Raw genomic sequence first — 14,426 nt, forward strand, 5'->3', positions numbered from 1 at the left:
TGTAACCTGTTCTTAAAGCCATTTTGACTCAAGCTATTCAGATAATATCTTCTGGTTTGGGGTGGGCGCATGAGAAAGAAGCTAAGACAATTTCCAGGTACACCCTGCCTTTGGGGGCTGCTGCCTGGCTTTAGAGGACATGGAGCCGTTCCCTGAAAGAAGTAAGCAGAAATAACTGCGGCCTTATGGGACATCTGCAGCCAAGTCTCAAACACAGATGACAAATATCTTGCCTTGAATATAATCTTGGCTATTCTATTTAGTAAAGGCAACTATTAACTAATTATCAGCCAGTGGTTATACAGCACTCTCAAGTACAGCAGATTCACGATGCGAAGGGTAGCCGCTCCTTCTTCCTATATTTTTTGCAAAATAACTCTGGGGAGGCATGCAGAGAAGCAAAGCCTCTGAAACACGTTTAATTAGATAAGCTGAATCTGCAATGTAGAATTTGGAAACCGTCCAGGTTCAGGATGGATAATTCAGTAATCTGGCTGGGTGATAGTGGACTCTGCTGATTTATGTGGGAATCAACTGCTGCTCTTCTGGGTTTCCCTTTCGCCTCCAGCCCAGTAATTCATCTGACCACCCCCTCTCCCATCTAAAGCTTCCGGGGTTTCTCACATCGCCATCCCTCTGCCCTGAAACACACACATACGCATGCTTTGTCAGGACCGGTTTTGCACGTGTAGAGAAATGGAGGGGCACGGATTAGCGAAACCATTGCAGTCGTTGGGTAATGGGGCCATGGAGGAGAGGACCTCCCAGGTCCCTGGTCCTATGGGATTTCTGCTGTATCTTCTTCCTAACCAAGAAGCTCCCTCTTCAAGGGAGGGAAGAGGGCTCTGTATATCTCCTGCTGTGCCCTCACTGATATTTATTTCCCTGGAAGCAGGCTGTAGAAATAAAGAAATCAAAGAGACAAGACTACAACTTGCACAAGGACTGAGAAGCTTCTTAAAGCAGCTCCAGGGCCAATCACAGTCATTGAGACATCCTGAATTAGCAGCACTCTGTGTGTGTCGAAGGGCACCCTGATGAAGAAACACAGATTATCCTTCATATTGGCAAAGTGATATCTGGGACAAGCTTGCACAATATTATAATCTAGAACTCAAGGTGTCCGTGGCCCTTGCCCAGGTAACTGCACCTGAATTGTTGACTCCTCACAGGTTGAAGTTAATTTACCAAAGTCCTAGTCACCGTCTTTTAACATTGTCTGAAAAGTGCTGGAAGTGTGTCCCATCCCCGGCATGCTCATATCTGGGGGCCAGAGACAAAACCCTGAGCTGGTCCGTGGAGCTGAGGGCAGCAGGGAAAGGGCAGAGCAGCCAGTGAGCAGAGCGATGGCTTCTGCTGCTGCAGAAGAGAGGGAGATGGGGAGCTGTGGAGGAACTTGTCGGTGGAGGATGGAAAGCAGAGTCTTCAATTCTTTAAATCGCACAGCAGATTAAAAAGAGGAGTCTCTGCCTGGCATTTTCTCTCTCAAAAGCAAACTGCTGGCCAGCCGCTTTGGAAGGAAACTCATCAGTTTGTTTACAGTGTCACCTGGAGCTCTAAAATAATTTTTCTGTCGCTAGAAAATATTTGGGCTTAACTGACACTGCTGCAACCCTGGGGAAAAATATGATGAGGGAGAAGGAGGCAAGGCTGCAAATGCAGGAGACGTGCTGTGTGTGCACAGCAGGCTGCCGGTGCCCGAGCAGCCTGTCATCACTCCTGCCCGCCTGGCAGAGCAGGTACGCCGTGCGTGCCGGCAGAATACGGCTGACTAACACATCTGCGCTCCAGAGGATGCTTCATCTTCATCGGCCTGCAAGCAAGAATCAAGGCATGTCTTACAAATAAATAATTTTTGAATGACAGGACATGTGAAGGCTTGATTTCAGAGGGCTTTGTGTGCCGGGTTGGGTTGTTATGTGTGTAATAAAGTGCAGGCAGTGACTGAAGCATTTCCTGCAGCTTTCTCCTCCCTCATGTGAGTTCCCTGGTACTCACTCACACATTTGCTTTCACAGTGTAATCTGGCTTTCTGCAAGAAGCCCTCGTTTTCCTCTATCCTTCTGCCTGAGTTTTGCAAAGCTGTGAAAACAGACTATCTTTGAGATACCTAACACGCGATTCCTTTTGGTTAAAAAGTTTGGGTTTCCATTTTGGGAAAACAGTTGTGGTGTAGCTCCATTGCAGGGGGACTTCTTAAAAGCCTGATGTCTGATGTCCCTTCAATTTATCATTCTTTCCAAAAAAAAAGTTTATTTAATATGTCAGAGCTAAACAAAACTGCAAGTATGTCATGCATGTGAAACATGAATTACTTATTCAATTCTCATAGCATTCAAGCCTCACAAAATTCCTTTGCTGATCCCTGGACCTATTAGCTGAGAACATTCTGCATAAATCTAGTCTCTTCAGTCTCAGAACCGAACCCATTTTTTTGGTAAGAGAACAGGGAAGGGAGTCCGTGCTTTACTATTTTTAATAACAGAACAAGAAATAACAGAGTTTTCTTTTTCCATGATTCTCCAGTGAGTATTATTTTTCACAACCAGTATCTTTTCTTCTTTCAAGGTAAATATATTGCTCTTTTGCTGGTTCAAATATGAAGCCAAGGAATCTATACTAATCTCATCATTTTAAGCTGAAAAAACCACATGTACTCTAAGAAGCTAACAAGAATAGATAGGTGACCACCATCAAGGTTTCCACTGTGGTTTCACTCTTGCTGTGTGCCTGCTGTCCAGACAATTCTTTGACTATGGAGGCCAGAGTGAAAGCATTGTCTTTAGACTGTATACGTGCAATTCAGCTCAGGGGAGTTTAGCTGTGGACACGTACTGACTCAATTTCTTCTAACAAACCTCTCACTATTTGTCTCATGCTTACCCACAGACACATACCAGCATCTTTTCTGCAGAACAGTCACTACCATTGCTGGTCCTGCATGCAACCCAAAGCAAGAAACACCCCAAAGCAATAAACTGACGAAGTAGTAAGCCAAAATAAATGGCCTAAGACCCAGGTACTGTAGGAATACGGTGAGATTGGAATAATCTAATTTACAGTTGACAACCCAATTCTGGCTAATTTCAATCAAATCTGATAAACAGCTCCAGATGTCACTGGTGGGACTGACAGAGAGGTGAACAAGCAGCCGGAAGGATCCTTACAAAACCAGAGCAAAAATAAATTCGTCCAGGGACTGCTTTGTCCTTTTAGGACTCAGCTTAGAAAACATATACCCTCTGACATGCAAATTTGGATAAGGGCAGGTAAAACTCCTCTAGCAGGTGGGAAGTCATGCTGACATATTGCCCTACTTACTACTGCATGCCCAAATCTTTTCCAAAACAAACCCTCTACCTGTGCTCCCATTTCTATGTGGGACAGATGCTTGGTCAATGCAGTATCTTTTGTACAAAAGTCCTGTTTTCACCCCACTGAACTTACAAAGGCTTAGAGTGTCAAAAGTGCATAGGGGTACTGGCTCTGGCTGCCTAAGACTGTGTTATGGCCGTTTCGCTCCTTTGGGACTCCTTTGAAAACAGCTGACTGTATAGACAGAATGGTCAGAAACATAAACTCCATGGGAGGTGCTACAGATGTTTTTTACTGCTTACTCAGGGAGCGTGACTTATAAAGCAAACATTCAGGACTTTTGCAGGTCACAAAAGGTGAGCATTAAAGACAAATTAAATATTATTGAACAGTTTTTTACATTTCTTAAATCCTTCCCACAGTCTCTTCTGCACTGAGACTAGTCTAGTAGTGTCAGGCCCAAAATCTATTTCCCATGAAGTCCAGAGGAAAATCCTTACATCACATCCAATGTAAAGGTGTAAATCAGGGCAACGTGTTGTCCTAGATGTCTTCAGTCTCATTTACACTAAGATACTGCTCAGTGTCTCAGGGTTGCACCTCTAGCAGTGGCATATTCACTGTATTTGAATAGGTTAGCATGATTTTAGAGAAATCACAAAGCTTTTCATGAATATCAGCAAACCCATATAATGGTAAAGGTTGTGTGGCCCAAAGAGGCAATGGTGGAATTCAGCCATCAGAGGATCATCCTGGTCATGGACAGCCTACAAGAGACACAAGACCCATCATAATGAAATTCAAAGAAAGATGTACTTCAGAGGAGTGAAGAACTTAATATCAAAAAATAACGCAAATTCTATCCTGGTACCATGAATAAAAGGATATTAAGACTTTCAAGAACTCTCTATTAAGAAGTACAAAGTTGCTGTAGTCTGAGGAGCACCAAACTAACATGTGTAAATAGTAGTTGGATGGTTATTATGTGTTTCCACAACAGGGTAAAATTATGTTGGAAAGTTTCCAACACTGTTTACTCATCTATTAGGATGTTGTTTAGAAGGAATAATTTATTTTAAAAAGCATGCAATGGAGTGGCAGAGCCACAAGGCAAGGTGATAATCAGCCCCCTGCTATGTGACCCTTCCTTTGGGTACCCTACCAGGATAGCCTTATGATTACAGCCTTTCCTCCTAGATTAAAGATGGACTGATGACGGTCAGATTAGGCCTACCCCTGTGCAGATTTGCCCTTCCCTTTTATCTCCCGCTTTCACTGCCTTCTGCCTTTGCCCATCTGATCAGACGAATTATCAAACCATATTTTTGTGCTGAGCAGAAAACCCCATCCCAGCGCATGGATGGATTTTCAAAGGAACCTAGTCATAGAATCATAGGGTTGGAAGGGACCTCTGGAGATCATCTAGTCCAAGCCCCCTGCCAGAGCAGGGTCACCTAGAGCAGGTTGCACAGGAATGCGTCCAGGCGGGTTTTGAATGTCTCCAGAGTTAGAGACTCTACCACCTCCCTGGGCAGCCTGTTCCAGTGCTCTGCCACCCTCAAAGTAAAGAAGTTCCTCCTCATGTTTAGGTGGAACTTCCTATGCTCAAGTTTGTGCCCTTTACCTCTTGCCCTGTTGCTGGGCACCACTGAAAAGAGCCTGGCCCCATCCTCCCGACACCCACCCTTTAAGTGTTTATAAGTGTTGATAAGGTCCCCCCTCAGCCGTCTTTTTTCCAGACTGAAGAGACCAAATCCCTCAGCCTTTCTTCATAAGAGAGGTGTTCCAGTCCCCTAATCATCTTGGTAGCTCTCTGCTGCACCCTCTCCAGGGGGAGATGTTGGTTTTGATGAGGCTTTTGATGGACAGAGGAGACGAAGCCTGCCAGTCCGTGATAGGAGTCCACCAGGTACTCCTGGAGGTTAACCGATGGGTTTTCATTGCTCTGAAAGGCCTCCAAGATTTCACTTTTAAAACTCAGGCTCCATCGTTATCACCTCTCTGTCTTCACTCCCCATCACCGCCTTGTCCCACACCTCTCCTGCTCCTGCCTGGAGTCAGGGCTGCAGTCAGGGCTGGAGCCAAGCCAAGCAGCCTTGGTGGAGTTTATCAGCTCAGAATCTGCCAGCAATAGGTCCTGGCCCCTGCTGGGGCTGGCATACCAAGGTGTGCCTCTGCTGTCTGAGGCAATGTGGGCATCGAGGAACCACAATGTCACCCAAAGACAACAGGGACCCGCGGCACCGTTCCCTCCAGCTAAGCCATGGCAGGTCAGGAGGCTCTGCACAAATTACTATGTCTACATATCGCAGCAATCTGCCTGTCAAAAATAGTAGCTTCGGTCTTGAAGTTGATATGAGGATGATGCTGCACCCAGATTAATGAGCACACTCACTCTCAGCAGGCCAAATTAGCCAGGGCAGGCTGGTAGGTTAATTCAGTTCCAGAGCTGGCTTGTTTTCTAGTTGTGACCTTGTTTGCCTCTAATTTGGGTATCTTTGCATGCTCTCACACTACATCTTGAGACCCGGCAGCATCTATGACACTTCTGAAACGCCGCTTAGTCATTTAGTTCATATAAGCCTTGACACGCTCAGCAGAGCTATACATAAATATGTTTTAAATATCTAGGCACCAGCACACTTCTCAGGTGGTTTCAGGAATCCAGCCCACACAGCCGTTTAATGCCAACCCGAGAGATGCTGGTTGCTGCTTCATGCAAAACCTGGACTGACTCTCACAAAAGTAAATCAAATTGCAGCACAAAATACAAGAATCAAATTAAAATACTAGTGATCACCGTACTAGTAGTTCACATGATGAGGGGACAGCTGGAATGGGCACCAGAAAATGTAAGTGCGGTGACTAGCCCTGAGAACTGCCTACATTTATTTGAAGAATAAAATCTGGTCTGTCTCCTTCGTTTGCTCATGAGGGAGGAAACTAACACTTAAAAGATGTACATAAAATCTTCAAGAAAACATTTTAAATGAAATGACTGTTTTCAGATTTACTTTCAAAAGAAATTCCCTTATGCTGGGCTCATATTCACAAGGCTCAAGGCAGTGGTAGCAAAAAATTTAGTAGGCCTTTACTGTAAAGACACAACCTGAGTCAAAAAAGAGTTAAAATTTTTTAAAGTCAGGAGAAAATTGCTCATTACACCTGCAATAATCTGAATTACTGTACCATATCCGTATTTTAGCATTACCTAGTCACCCAGGTTGAAATATCCTGTTATTGCCAAAATTCTCCAAGAAGCAATTGTATTACTAGACATTATGAAAAAAAATGGAATTCTCATGATTAGTAGGAACAATGTAGCAGGACCAAAAAAAAATAATTTTTTATTCAGTATCTTGGAGCGATAGACAGAACCAAATTTCTGAAAAATTGCCTCTTTCATCTCTCAGAAAACTGAGCCTGTAATTATATTCCAGATCTTGGTAGAGACTTAGTTTTTTATATCATTGTTATGCACTTGTTCTTTATATGCATGTTAATGTGCCTTTTTGAAGTTTCCGTAATTTTTATGTATAGATGATTCATTTTGAGCAGCAGTAAAGGAATCTTGAAAATTTTCACCTTTTCTCCACACTTTTTGCAAATCCCCTCACAGCTTCGCATTGACGGGAGTTTGTAACCGCGTGTTTTCAGCCTACGTATTTACAGAAACGCTTCGGAGTTAATACGCGGTAACCACGGGAAGCTGCGACAACTTTCATACCGGAGCGAAACTGTAAGGAGATATTGAAAGCGAGCTGCTGGGAAGAATAACTCCGTTAAATTGCAAATACAGATGTCCCGGTTGAGCCGGGAGGGTTCTGTGGGAGGCTTGCCGGGGGAAGGCAGGCAGGGTGGGGAGGTGCGATTAGCCGGGGCCCCCGGCAGGGACGGGGTTATCACCGGCAGGGACTCCTGCCAGGTCACGGGGCAGTATTTCTCTGAAGCGGACAATCTGCAGGAGTTTAGTCATAATAAAACAGGATAAAGTGTGTTTTCGTAAACATGGAAAGGACGCAGGCTCATGCTGCGAAAACAGCTGCGAAAACGGTCGGTGTTTCAGAGTCTGACCTTCCCAGCTTCAACTTTTAAGAGATTTAATTCTTCATAGAATATTTAAACAGGAAACACTGACCATGAGTAGAAAGTCAAGAGTGGGAGGAAAAGAAAGTATTTTCAAGCAAATATTGTGTTTGGGATTTCGCTTTTGCAAAACCTGGTAAAAACAGAGGGAATTGAGGGGAAAAAAAGGAAGTACAATTTTTTTCTCACACATATTTCCCCACAGAATGATCAGTGAAGGAGAGACGCTCGTTTCAATTTGTGCAAATCTCCAGTTTAGGGAAGTATGTGAATATCACAGGGAGAGTTTCAGAATTAAATGTCCGGATCTCTCAGGCCCAGCCTCTGCGCAGAGAAACCAAAAGGGAAACCTCAGGCACTGCTGGCACTTCCAAGATTACATCAAGAACTGCGTTGCTTCACTCGCCTTATACCCACTGTAGCATGGCTGGTTTTGCCAGCAGTTGTTAACGCTGCAGCACAGTGATACCTCACCTTCAGAGCGTGGTTTCATCTGTGCTTGGGCTGATCTTTCAGCCTGAGCCTCCCCAGCTGCCTTGGCAGGGCTCTGGGTAGCAAAGGGGCACCGTCACTTCCAAAGCTCTGTTTCATACTATGTCGATGCCTTCTTTTTTTTTTTTTTTTGGCTTATAAAAGGGTTTCCATTTTTTAATGCTTTAATTCCTGCTCAAATTTTAAAGGTTTGTCAACAGATAAAAAAATTGCAGGAGGGCACCTAAATGTTTAATCCAGCTCCGTGTCTACTACTAGATGACTTAGGCATTACTCATGTCCTCTTGCACAGGTCAGAAAGCTCATGCTCGCAGACCCCTTGCAGGACTAGGACCGTACCTCACGAGTTAAGAACATCTCAGCATGCTCAGCCATGTTTGGCTTTGGCACGTTGCGGATGACAAGGCCAGCTGTACGGGTAGGGGTCTGGACGTCTAATCAACCAGAAGGAGCAAGCAGCTATCTCTGGCGTCCTCCCCCATTCCCCAGCAGAACACATTTTTCCAGAGCCACTGATATTCTTGTAGCACAGACTTGATTTATCACTTGTGCCTTCAGGAGCTACTGCAATGCACACACTTAATTTGATAGCAATAGTTACAGTAGCACAAACTGTTAACGTTTACAGAGGATTTTTCTGCAAATGACTTGTATTTACAAAAATAAATTGCATTTCCTATTTTCAAACATTCAAATCTGTGAATATGAATGCTCCTGCATTTGTATAAAAATATCCTCAAGATGCTCATACTAAAACATTATTGAAACATGCACAAATATATATATATATTTATGTGAGAAACACAGTATGAGAATTAAAGAAAAGAAATACGCTAAATATGCCCTATCAGAGAAGCACATTAAATAAATACCTGTTTTTAAATTGCCTTTTCAGCCCATATAAGACTCCAACAACTACCTTGCTCGGGCAGATGGTCCCCTCAGCAACTTCTACAGAAGTACACAGAGCGGAATTTAGCAATTAGATAAAAAAGTTGAGCTACTTTCTAATTTCCAAGTACATTAAGCAATTAGCAGGAACACACTGTGGATTAGCTTTTGCAAGCCCTGCTAGAGGGGCCTCATGTCCTCAGCCTTGCTGGACCCGCGGGCCGCTGGGGTAATATGCGAGTTAAACCTGCACCGCCACGTGCCATTTGCTGCAAAACACTTTGCGTGTGGTAGCGGGGTCTCTTCTATTACCTCCAAATGTTTTTAACATCTCTAAGTTATTTGTCTGATAGAGGGCAGTAAATAAAGGTGCAAAGGGCTGTCCCTTTGACCCGCAGTGTAGAGCTCTGCAGCAGCACGCAGCAGCCTGGGGTGGTTTTTATGCCCAGGATTAACAGGGATTGGGAACGGTGCAGAAGCAGCATGCTGAATCAAGGGCCGGAAATCGCTTTGCGGGGCAATTTCTCCGGTAAGATTCAAAAACAATGATTTCCAAGTACAAACAAACACCCTAATGCCCTATATTCAGAATTTGTTTATTTAATCTCAATTTTTGTACAGTAAATGGTGCAGCTCAGAGCTTGTTTGGATGAGCTGACAACGCTGCGTTTCATGGCACGAAGGTTTGGCTGCAAATGACAAAGCTATCAGAACATTTGGGAGAAGTGCATGCAAATAAGTTTGTTAAACTTTGACAGCAAAAGAGAGAAAAAAGAGAACATGTTTGCCATCAGAGACATTGCGTCATGCCCTTTTTCCCTTATTAGGGAAGGCAATGAAGCATTTCTGTTTATGCTGAACTTACTCCTGGTAGTTGTGGATACAATTAGTTCCAAATGTGTATTATTTTTAAAAATCTTTATCTCCCAAGTACATATTGAACTTTGACGAATAAAAGATTCTCTTGGATCCACTCTCAGTCAGATGGATCTAGATGATCTTTAAGGTCCCTTTCAACTCTAACAACCATTCTATGATTCCATGATTCTGTGGGTTTATTTTTTTCCTCATGTTCATTTTGACCTTATGAAGGATTCAGAATTAGGGAAAGTGAAACATTTATTTTCCTTCAAAGTCCTCTCCTTGTAAAAGCAGCATGCCTGCTTTTTTTCCTCATCCTTGATTCTCGGTCCCTTTGGTCCACTTCTTCTCCATGGTCTTCAAGCATCATAAAAGCTGCAGCTCTCTTTTCCCTAGGTTTCTAATAATTCTCTCTTACTTGTTTCTACAGCCTCTCTCCTATTCCCTTTAAGAACATTGCCAGCACTCTACAAACTGCATAATGAATAATAATGAAGTATTTTATTGCATGCTTAGCTGTAAGCACACTCATGAATCATCTAAGTTTGATTATGAATGAAGATTTACACTTAACCTTGCCTCAGATGTATAGGTGCATTAAGAATATGAGTAATATCTGCGACAGACAGACATGTCTCCAAGTTTTCTGTAATAAGCAAGAAAATCCCTTCTTGATTTGCTCTTCAGCGGTCTCAAGAATATGTCTGTGGAATAAAAGTATTTTTTTCTCTCTTAGCTGAAGGACAGAGCTGCATAGTTCATCATGCCAAGCTAATGTATTTATGGTCCAAAGAGCTCTCCTCACCCCCAGACTTCAGGCTTACAGTGGAATCCAAGGTATGTAATGATGATATGAACATGATATACTTTACTGTAACCTGTGCTTCAGGCAGCTGTTAATGCCAGTCTAGCTTTTTGTAGTCTGCAGCCAAAGGAAAGTTGTCTGCAGCATATGTATAGCTTCAGCCCCCAGCATACTTACTGTGAAGTCAATGGCATGCTGAAGTAGATGCCACAGAACCAAAGAGCCATTTGTTAAAATTCAAGTCTCAGATGTTAATGTATATTTGGGATCATTTCTCTGCCTATGAGAGAAATTAATTTCCTCCCTGCTAAATTACTCTGTGGTAGCGCCTAAAGTCTCACACAAAGATATACAGACACATTGTACTAAACTTTACAGAAACACTCCAAAAGATGGTCCGGCTCCAAAGAGATAAAAGTCAAAGGTAGCAAAAAGGTCAAAACACATAAAGGAGAAACCAAGAAGTACGGTGGGAAGGGAAACAGAGAGATACACCGACTCCCCACAACAGCTCAGCAGATCAGTAACAGGAGGATTTGAACTCAGTCTGTTGGCCCCTAGTCTAATCTTCTATTGTATGCTGCTGCTTCTGACAATCTTGGTCAGGGGAGAGATGCCTTACTATTTCAATATTGCCCCAAATAATCTCTTTTTAAGTTGCTCTTGTTATGCAGACCCCTAAATTTTCAGCCCCAGTTGATATAAGTCATATGCCGCTTTGTTAACCAGAAGTTCATTATATTTTTCACTGAGTGTAAATGCTTTCAGTGGCATGCAGGTCAATAATATCCTACTCCCTGCGTAGTTTATGAACACGGAACCCTTATGCACATGATTTAGATCCAAAAATGTACACAGTGAGTTTCTCTGCAGCATCTCAGTTAGTGGTTCTGGTCCTGAACAGTCAGGGAAGGGAATCAATCAATCACTGCTTCTCCTTGGACTCTTCCTCTCATTGATCTGCAAAAAAGAACATGAGTAATTTTTAAGTTCAGACCTTCAAAAAGCCAAGTAATGTGGAAGGATTGCTTGGTTTTATTTACATGCAACGCTCCTCCTAAGACATCCTCATAGAATTTTTAATTATTAATGTTAATTTATTAATGTTAAATTATGTTTATCAGTACCTAAATGTGCCTCAACGATGAAAATACCAGATGAAGTATTACCAAAGGCTTCATCAACCTCATCATGTACACTTTTAGCTTCTCCCTGTGCTCTTATTTATGTGTAAACAGTAGTGAAGGCAATGGCAACACGTATTGATGGTACTGTGGATTAGATTTTAATTATTACAGTACGTAGAACAAAGACATAATTAAGTTCATGCAATATACAACTGCTGTAGGATAAATTTACCTTCTTTGCAACATTTTCTAGAAAACCATTTCGCTACGAACTGATGCTGTTTTTAATCACACTGCCAAAATATAAAACTGCGTTCAAAATTCAAGTGCTGTACACCAAGTACATCTTCAGCTTGGAGGTCTCCAGACCTTTTTGGAGTGCAGGGGCATGACCCGTGCTTACAAAGAGGTGGAGCTCAGGTATGGGCCCAGCTATCACCTACATCTGCATTTCCCATCTGCAGAGCCAGCTATCAGGTGCCAGACTGAATTTGCAAGCGCACAGTGACAGGCAGGCTTTGTGGACGAGGGAAGATAAGAAGTAGGTGCAAAATTTGCAGCAGATCAATGTGGACAGCACAGACATGCTATTTATCTTCCCAGAGCTCCTTGGAAAGGGCTCAAGGCACCTTCAAGGGCATTTCCTCTTACAAGCGAAAGTGAGCACCTCCGTGGCTAAACTCCTTAGTGATCTATAAAGGATTAAGCGTTAGAGGGAAACAAGAAGAGTCAAAGTTCTGTAATTGATTTTTGGCAGAGAGGAGCACTCAAAAAAGCCCACAGATTTGGTAGTAGCAGGCAAAACTGATTTCTTGGATCTGAGTGCTGTACAGAAGTATGAAAAGGGTGCAGACAGGAAAAGATGACAGCAAGACCACAGGGCAAACACAGAGAGCAGGAGCTGCCTGCATGTTAAAAGAAGGAGAGGGAAAAGAAGGCAAAAAAGAGATTAATATAAATTTTCTTTCCATAAAAGCCCTGTTTTCTACTCAATTTTTTTTCCATTTTACCTTAGCCTTTGTCGTCAGTGAACGGTGTCTGTTCGTTCTAGCAATAAATCCAACCTACAGTTTCTACATTCCACTATTTGACAAGATGTTGGAACTTTGTCATTTGATTATTTGCACATTTCTATCTGATTATTTGCACATTTCTACTGAAGTACTTGCCTGCGTGACATTCAGACCGCCACACCCATCACAAAATACACCTTGGAGTAAGTGTAAGAGTGGGGTTTGCTTGCCTGAGCTTTTTTAGAACTGAAATACAATTCCAAAAGAAGAGCTAAGCTGCACATGTAGAATCGTGGGACTACTTTAGCATCCTGCAAACACATTTGGAGAGAGCAAAATTAAACATTTAAGCATGCTGATTAAGGCACTGATTCTGCAAATACTTACTACCAGGCTTAATCCCTTTCAAAGCAGGGGGACTATTCACGGTCAGAAAAGCTGTGCCGGTGAGTAAACATTTGCCTCCCTCAGCCCTTGAAAGTGATTGCAGGCGATATTTTTCTTCTAGATGGACAGTGCTCACTTGTCGGCAGTCCACAATGATGAAATTACAGTTATTGTAATCGTGAAAATTATATAGGACCGCCCCTAATAGCAGCCTGTAGTCAGTAATTGGCTCAGTGGTGAGATGAGAAGCGCTTAGTCATTCCGTGAGAGGCACACAGGAAATGCCGAGGTGAACTGTCGCAATTAGACACGTATTATTAGTATTGATTAAAACACAACTAGTTACACTGGTTGTGCATATTCTGTAGGCAGACCTTTTGAAAAACTGAGTAATCTAGCCTTAGCCCTGCAATATAGGCCTTGTTTACAATAGAAAGTTGTGCTGACCTAACCATATTACTACAGTTAAAGCTGTACCTCTCCCATTTAGGAGGACTTGTATCAGAATAGCTTATTTTTCCTTAGCAGAAGGAAAGCCAATGGCAGTGTAAAACACCTCCGTACCAGTATAAGCATGCATCAATTGAAATAGTACAATTAAACAGGTTGTAAAAATTCACACAGATCAGATAATGTAGTTAAATTGGTACCTGATGTACAAAGAGAGCAGACTCTCTATTTCACAAATAAATGTCAATCAGTGAATCTCAACCCTCTTGCACACGAGAAGGAGAAGAGAGAAGTGAAAATGCCCAGTGTTTAGAACAGACCCTTTTATGCCTGAGCATCTTGTGACTTAACCAGCATTTGCAATTCAGTGAAATGCAATGTATACACTTGGCGGCTGCCTGTAAAAGTGCTTGAATCAGTCTGAACCGATTCTTTGAACAGGAGCGAAGAGGGAATCACTACGGCTGGAGGGAGAGAAGATGCTCATTTAAGAAAACACTAAAAGGTCACAGAGGAATAAATGTTTCTGCCAACATTAATTTTACCATAATGTTGCAGTTTCTCATCTAGAAAATTGAAGGGATTTTTCCTCATTCTTGCAGTCAGAGAAAGTAATGCATATACGTGAATGAGAAACGTACTGCGTTATGGTGGAAGCTGGTTCATACTTTCTGAAGAAGGTTTTTGTTTTCCAGTGATCACTGATGAGCACCACGGTGCTGAGGGACAGACGGCAGGACCAGGCGGCACAAACTGGGCTTCTGTATGGGACCCTTCTGAGTGGGACCCTGCCTCTGGCCTGATGTAAAACCTCTGGTAAATCACCTTCTCTCCCTGTGTCTCAGTTTCTTCCTTTACAAAAGGTCAATTTGCAAAGCACTTTGAGAAATAACAATGACAAACAAGTGCTATATATTAGTTGGGTGGAATTGTTATTAGCTTCTACACCTTCTTTTCTTGTGCAATAGCCACCATTAAAGGCAGAAAATTCAGCTTTGA

At 42.7% G+C, this 14,426-nt stretch overlaps 1 long non-coding RNA gene across 2 annotated transcripts; it reads right to left on the reverse strand.

Moving 5' to 3' along the window:
* Positions 1–2,519: 2,519 nt before the first annotated feature.
* LOC128910517 (uncharacterized) lies at positions 2,520–13,184 on the reverse strand. 2 transcript variants are annotated; one of them, XR_008466745.1, is made up of 3 exons: positions 12,978–13,184; positions 8,766–11,410; positions 2,520–4,082 (listed from the first exon to the last, which is right to left on the reverse strand). It is a non-coding gene; the product is annotated as an uncharacterized LOC128910517 (long non-coding RNA). The 2 variants fall into 2 exon arrangements; XR_008466744.1 differs by having other exon boundaries at positions 6,901–11,410.
* Between the last annotated feature and the right edge of the window lie 1,242 nt (positions 13,185–14,426).

The sequence above is a fragment of the Rissa tridactyla genome, chromosome 5, assembly GCF_028500815.1.
Source record: "Rissa tridactyla isolate bRisTri1 chromosome 5, bRisTri1.patW.cur.20221130, whole genome shotgun sequence".
In the NCBI taxonomy this organism is placed as follows: Eukaryota; Metazoa; Chordata; class Aves; order Charadriiformes; family Laridae; genus Rissa; species Rissa tridactyla.